Below are 6532 nucleotides of genomic sequence, written 5' to 3' on the forward strand. Positions count from 1 at the left end.
TTGAAACCACAAGGTAAGCGAGTGAAGGAGGGTGCGGCAATGCTGGATCTTCGATTTGTCTAGAATGGAGTACCACAAAAGCCATTGCGGCCGCGTCCCGGGGCAGATATCCGCTTCCAGGTGGACCCATCGTGCTGGGGGAGGGCTCACTGAAACGGATAGGAGCATCGCCAGTTGAGCTGCGACATAGTATTCATAAAGGAGGGGGGCGGACAATCCCCCGGCCGTCTTTGGGTGGATTTTGCCAGCCGACTACGTCGACCCTGCCAGACGAATCTCTCAATAGTACTTTGGAGGCTAGTAATGCCCTTCCGTCGGATCGGCAAGGAGATGGAGCGGAAAAGGTACAACAGTTTAGGCAATAGTGTCATTTTTACCGCATATATTCTCCCCATAAAGGACAGGGAATAGGAGGACCATGTGGATAGATCTCGCTTAAGGGTCGTAATTAATTGCGGGTAGTTAGCGGCATACATCTGCTCATGGGAGGGGGTGATATTAATACCGAGGGACCGTAGGGAGTGAAGTTGCCACCTGAACTCGAAATTAAGAGAAAGGAGCTTTACCATGGGACTGGGGAGGGACACATTCAAGGCTTCACACTTGTCGGAATTGATCTTGTAACCCGAAAGTTTCCCAAAGCGTCCCAACAGTTGATATAAATTAGGAAGAGACGTGAGTGGGGACGTCAAGGAGAGTAGGACATCCTCGGCAAACAGGCTAAGTTTATAATCGTGGCCACCAATCGTAGGGCCCCTAATGTCAGGGTGCAGGCGGATAGCCTGAGCCAAGGGTTCAATGGCCAGCGCAAACAATAAGGGCGACCGAGGGCATCCCTGGCGAGTCCCTCCCCTAATTGCAAAGGACTTAGAGCGAAACGTGCCGATGTCTACCATAGCAGAAGGCTGTGTATATAGGGCTTGTGTACCCCTCAGAAAAGCTCCAGTGAAACCAAAAGCCTGCATAGTGGACCACAAATATCCCCAATCCACCCGGTCAAAGGCCTTCTCAGCATCTAGGGACAGAAGCATCATTGGCGTTCTGGACCTCCGACACGAGTGGAGTAGGGTCAGTGTACGCCGAATATTATCTGGGGCCTCCCTGCCTGGGACAAAGCCCACCTGATCCAGATGGATCAGGGAAGGCAGGACCTCGTTCATGCGAAGGGCGAGAACTTTAGCGAATAGTTTTAAATCTAAGTTGATGAGGGAGATGGGTCTATAGCTAGTGCAAAGGGAGGGGTCCTTACCCTCCTTAGGCATCATGACTATCTTGGCCCTCTGCATGTCCAGGGAAGGACGCGCCTCACCTGTGAGAAAGGTATTGAAGAGATTCGTAAGGTGCGGCAAAAGACTTGTAGTATTTGGCGGTAAAGCCATCTGGGCCCGGGGCCTTCGGGTTCTTAAAGAGCTTCAAGGCAGCCGCCACTTCGTCCACCGTAATAGGAGCATTAAGTGCAGCAAGTGTCGTCGGAGCGAGTGAAGGGAGTTTACAGTCCAAGAGGAAGCTGTGCAAATCAGAAGCGAGGGCAGGAGATGGAGATGCTTTTTTGCCGTCGTAGAGATGGGAGTAGTACTCAGCAAATCTATCTGCAATGGCTTCAGGGTCGGATGTCAAACAGCCCGATCTGGTCTTGATGGTGCGTATAGTCTGGGAGCGAGTGAGGTTCGCCAGTTTCCTGGCCATCATAGTATCTGGCTTATTCGCCTTCTCAAAAAACTTTTGCTTGGTACAGAGGATCGCTTTAATGGAGTCCGTAGAGAGTAAAAGATTTAGTTGGCCCCTAGTTGCTACAATCTCTCGGAGAAGACGAGGGTCACCAGAACGCTTAGGGTCAGACTGCAATGTAAGCAACGCGGTAGTAAGGTCTTGAACTTGGGATTGAAGTCGTTTCCGTTTGGCGAAAGTCAGGGCAATAAATTGGCCCCGAAGGACTGCCTTATGCGCATCCCAAACAGTACTCAAAGCAACCTCAGAAGTGGAGTTCTCAGAAAAATAGTCGGTAAGAGATTGCGTGATGGTCCCTCGGACTTCAGGATCGAGAATTAGAGCGTCGTTGAGCCGCCAGAAGGGTCGCAAATTAGGAGGTTGAAGGTCCGCGAGCGATATCTCATGAATTTTGGAGGCAAGGAGCGAGGGGAGGAGGCGCTGATTAAGAAAGAAATAGTCCAGTCTGGAGTACATTGTGTGAGGGTGAGAATAAAAAGAGTAATCCCGGTCCGTGGGGTGGAGAAGTCTCCAAGCATCAAACAATACAAGGGTTTTGACAATGTTGTAAAGGTTTAAAGAGGAGCTTTGGTGGAGCTTCAGGTGGAGGCTGATGAAAGCATCCTGTCCACGTAAGGATCCATCACAGAGTTGAAGTCCCCTCCAAGGATGAGGCCTCCCGGCGGAACCGTGAGGAGCAGTTGCGTAAGCTTGTCAAAGAACGCAGAGTACGGAGGACTGGGAGCATATACGTTTACTATCGAAACTGGTTGGTCATTGAGCAGGCCATCCAATCGGAGAAATCTAAAATCCAAGTCTGAGGACGAGTGAATCATGCGGAAGGGAAGTAGTTTGTGTATGAGAATAGTTACACCGTTGTGCTTATCCGGAGCCGCTGAGTGAAAGTCCATGGGATATCGGGGGTCCCAGTAGTTGGGAATACATGTTTTGCGGAAATGGGTCTCCTGGAGGAGAATAATATCGGCATGTAATCTAAGATAGTGTCGTATCGCCATTCGGTGTTTCTGCGGGGAGAGCAGCCCCTTCACGTTGTGGGATATGATCTTCAGCCCTAGCGGTGGTGAGGAAGCCATTTGTCAGACGACCGGGCCTGGAGGCAGAGGGAGAGAAGAGAGGGAAGAAAAAAATAAAAATAAAGAGAGAAAGATAAGGGAGCACTGGTGGGAGAGACCACCAGGGAAAGAACAGTGCAGCACAATGACGCTTAACTTATTTTAAAATTATTGCACTTAAAGGGTGTAAACATTTTTCATCTATATTAAAATACTTTAACAAATGAATAATTTCAGTATTAAACAGGTGCATAAACTTATTACCCCCAGAGTGATGTTTTAATTAAAACTATAAACAAAGATAGTTTTAAGAGCCCTTCCCTTAATTAACAATCAAAGAACAAAATATTCTTTTGTTCTGACAACCCCATGTTATCGTTACATCTTTGGTTATACAGTGGTGAAACACTCAATTGCAGTCTATGGAACAGGGCACTGAAACATTCCATAGCTTAGATCCATCTAGGTTTTTCTTCCACACAACTAAACAACCAAATAGTTTGCTATGATAAAATGAGATATAACTGCATGTTTTTAGGTAAGGCTTGCTGTCCTTGGCAGTGGTAATAAAAGACCCTTCTTCCTAGCCAGTTAGGACAGGAAAAACTTACTTTTTTACTTAAACAATAAAGGCGGCACGAGAAGGAGCAGTTTAAATCCCCCTGGCATCCCACATGGGAATTTCCACTGAATGGCAGAAATTGGGTTTTCTACATGTAGAACTGAGGCAACAATGGCCAACACAAAGCTTTTCTCCATTTCTTCCCTTTAAGTCCAGTAGGCTCCCTGCAAAGTCTAGATGTTCTTATTTTATGTCTAAAATAAATCCCCCATATATGAAAATATTTTCTGTAGCTTAGGTTTCAAAGATTTTTTTTCTTTAACATAAAATGAAAAGCCAGATAAGAGCCATTGTAGCCCATCTAGTCTCCCACCCCTCAGTTAATGTTATCCTTTTGTGTGTTATTAATAAAAATCTATTTTATTATTGCCTTATTTCCTAACAGTCTACACACAGCACACTAAGGTCTGGGAGATAATGTGTATTCCTTATCTTAGTGGTGTCTGTGTCCTTTTCAGGGTCGGCCCTACCATGGAGCAGAGTGGGGCATTTGCTCCAGGCGGCACTTTTGAAGGGCGGGAATTTTGAAGGGCCCCAAGCTTCTTTCTTTTTTTTTTTTTAAAGCGGAAGAGAGAGAGGGCTCCAAGTGGTTTTCGCTTACCAGTACCCGCTCGGCGCCCCTCTCTCTCCTCTGCGAGCCCTCTAGCTTGGTCTCGATGCCGGCTTGTAATGCGGAGTGCTGGGGGGGCTGGATTTTAAACTTCGCCCCAGGTGGCATTATGTCTTGGGCCGGCCCTGGTCCTTTTGTATTGTTAATCCCTTTACTGCCCCTGTTGTCTCTGGGATGCAGATTAAGGGGGCGGTTTGTAACCCAGTATCTTGTTTTATGTTAATGTGTGTTTTACTGGATATATCCAGCCGTCTGTGTCTAAAATAAATCATTTCTCCTCTTGTTGTACCGAAAGACTAGTCTTGCCTGGTTATTTGGGTACTGGATAGCGATATCCCTTTACTTTGCTTGGGGATATTGCCTACAGATTGCGGGGAATTATTGTCCTGAAGGGAGAAGTCGCCCTTTGCGGAAAGGGACAACATGAGGTCCCTGGTCGGTCCGTCACAGTCTTGTTTTAGTGTATGGGAAGCTTTCAAATTCTCTCGCTGTATTAGCCTTTACCACGTCTGCTGAGAGGCTGTTCCATTTTGAACCAGAGAATTAAGATTATGACATCTAAGGATATGTTCACCTTCACAAGTACTTTTATTACACAAGATGTCAGCTGACAGTATGATTAATTTTGCAACAGAAAAACTAGAACACTATGTGCTTTAACAGTTTTTGTATTACTTAGGAACACATGCTCTATGATATTGCCCTTCAGGGTAAGCAAGTGTTAATCTATTTTTAATTAATATACTTTAATAGAGTTCATTTTAGTAATAAACCGTTGTATACAGTGAACGCCTTTTCTGGCATGTTAGTGCCAGTTCACTTTAGCTTTTTATAATTGTTTTGATGCCACTTTGGTGTATACCATATAAAAGTGCTTCCTGCACAAACTTTTAATAGAAAACTTACAGAAAAATATATTCACATGAATATCCAAAAATCTCCCACTGTAATACTTCTCATTGCTACTCTGGCTGTTGTTCGTTCTTGTGCCGATCGTTTAGCTCCTGTGTGTAGAGTCGCAGCTCAGTATCTGGGTGGTTTGGAGATAAAAGTCCCGGTCTATGCGTTTCGTGAGCCCAGTATGATTCGTTTTATAGCGTGGAGGAAATTTTAACTCTTCCTGGGTTGAATAAAATACCACAGTCAATGTAATGAATAAGTCAAAAGATGAATAAAGAGGGAAACATTTGTGTGTATACAAGATATGTGCAAATGGGCCAAAAAACATCCTCCAATTGTGGCAGTGGAAATCGCCGCAAGCGCCGCCATATTGCCCTACGTTTAGATTAGGGCAAAATGAGGGTGCGTTCGGTGACATCCTCTCCTTCGATTGGAGGGTCGGAGAGAGAATGTCAAGGCGGGCACCTCTGGATGTGGGCAAAGATAGATGTTGAAGCGAAGTGGTCGTCAGACAAGGTAGAGAAATATTTAGAGAGTGTGAACTCAACTGAGTGTGAGCCCATAAAGTTCAGACGAAAATTCTGAGTTTTTTGCTTTGTTTTCATCTGATTTGTACATCGTAGGGACACATAAAAGAATTGTTGTCAAAGCACATTCCAAGACAAGTATATTAATTTGTCTGAATAGCTTAAATACAAATCTTACACAGTGTATCCGGTTTGACATGGTTACAGATGGTACAACGTGTTCGATTCACAAATGTATTTTCCGGAATAATAGGTTACATTGTCCGAAGCAAATGCAACCATAAAGGAAAAACAAGATTACCGTATTTGCTCAATTATAAGACGCAGTTTTGCTTTCAGAGCAAATGCTCTGAAAAATATCCCCTGTCTTATATTTGAGGTTGTCTTCTAATCAGACCTCTGACTAGAAGACTAAGACAGCGCTGCAGGGGACCTGGATTTCTAGCAGCCGTTGGGCGTCTGTGCGATGCGCGCAGAGAACCTCAGCTGCCACTGTCGCTTCCTCTGGGGCTTCTATGGCAGAGCGCCGGCATCGCATGACCTTCCGGTGCGCAACCATAGAAGCCCTGGTGGAAGTGCCGGCAGCAGCAGAGGTTGTCTGTGCGCATCCCGCAGCCGGTGGGCGTTTGCAGTGTAAATCGGACCACAGAGTTTCAGCTTACTGCAGTTGATGGCCTCCTAAGCATTTTTTAATCAGATGTCTGCTGCCATATTATATATAGCTGGCACTGATGCCCAGGGCAGGAGCCACATGTGGGCCTCTGCTGCAGTTCTCATTGTTGCTGAATGTCTTGACATTGAGGCATTAAAGCAACACCAAAAATATAAAAATAGGTGATGCGCGATGAAACCAATATAAACACAAAAATATAGAAAGGTGCAGTGAAAACCACCATTGATAAACTCCACAATTGCCTAAACAAAACACACCAGAATAGTCCCTGTGTCCCTTTATAATAAGTGAGATAAAATATATAAAACGTAATATAACTCTATACGAATGCTCCAGTAGATGTAGGGAATCCAAATAGACTCATAAATAAAAAAACAAAAGTAACAAATATAGGCTAATATGTAAAGAAAAATTGCGGAA

This window comes from Sceloporus occidentalis, unplaced genomic scaffold, assembly GCF_023333645.1.
Source record: "Sceloporus occidentalis isolate IW3139 unplaced genomic scaffold, rSceOcc1.0.p SCAF_248, whole genome shotgun sequence".
Classification (NCBI taxonomy): domain Eukaryota; kingdom Metazoa; phylum Chordata; class Lepidosauria; order Squamata; family Phrynosomatidae; genus Sceloporus; species Sceloporus occidentalis.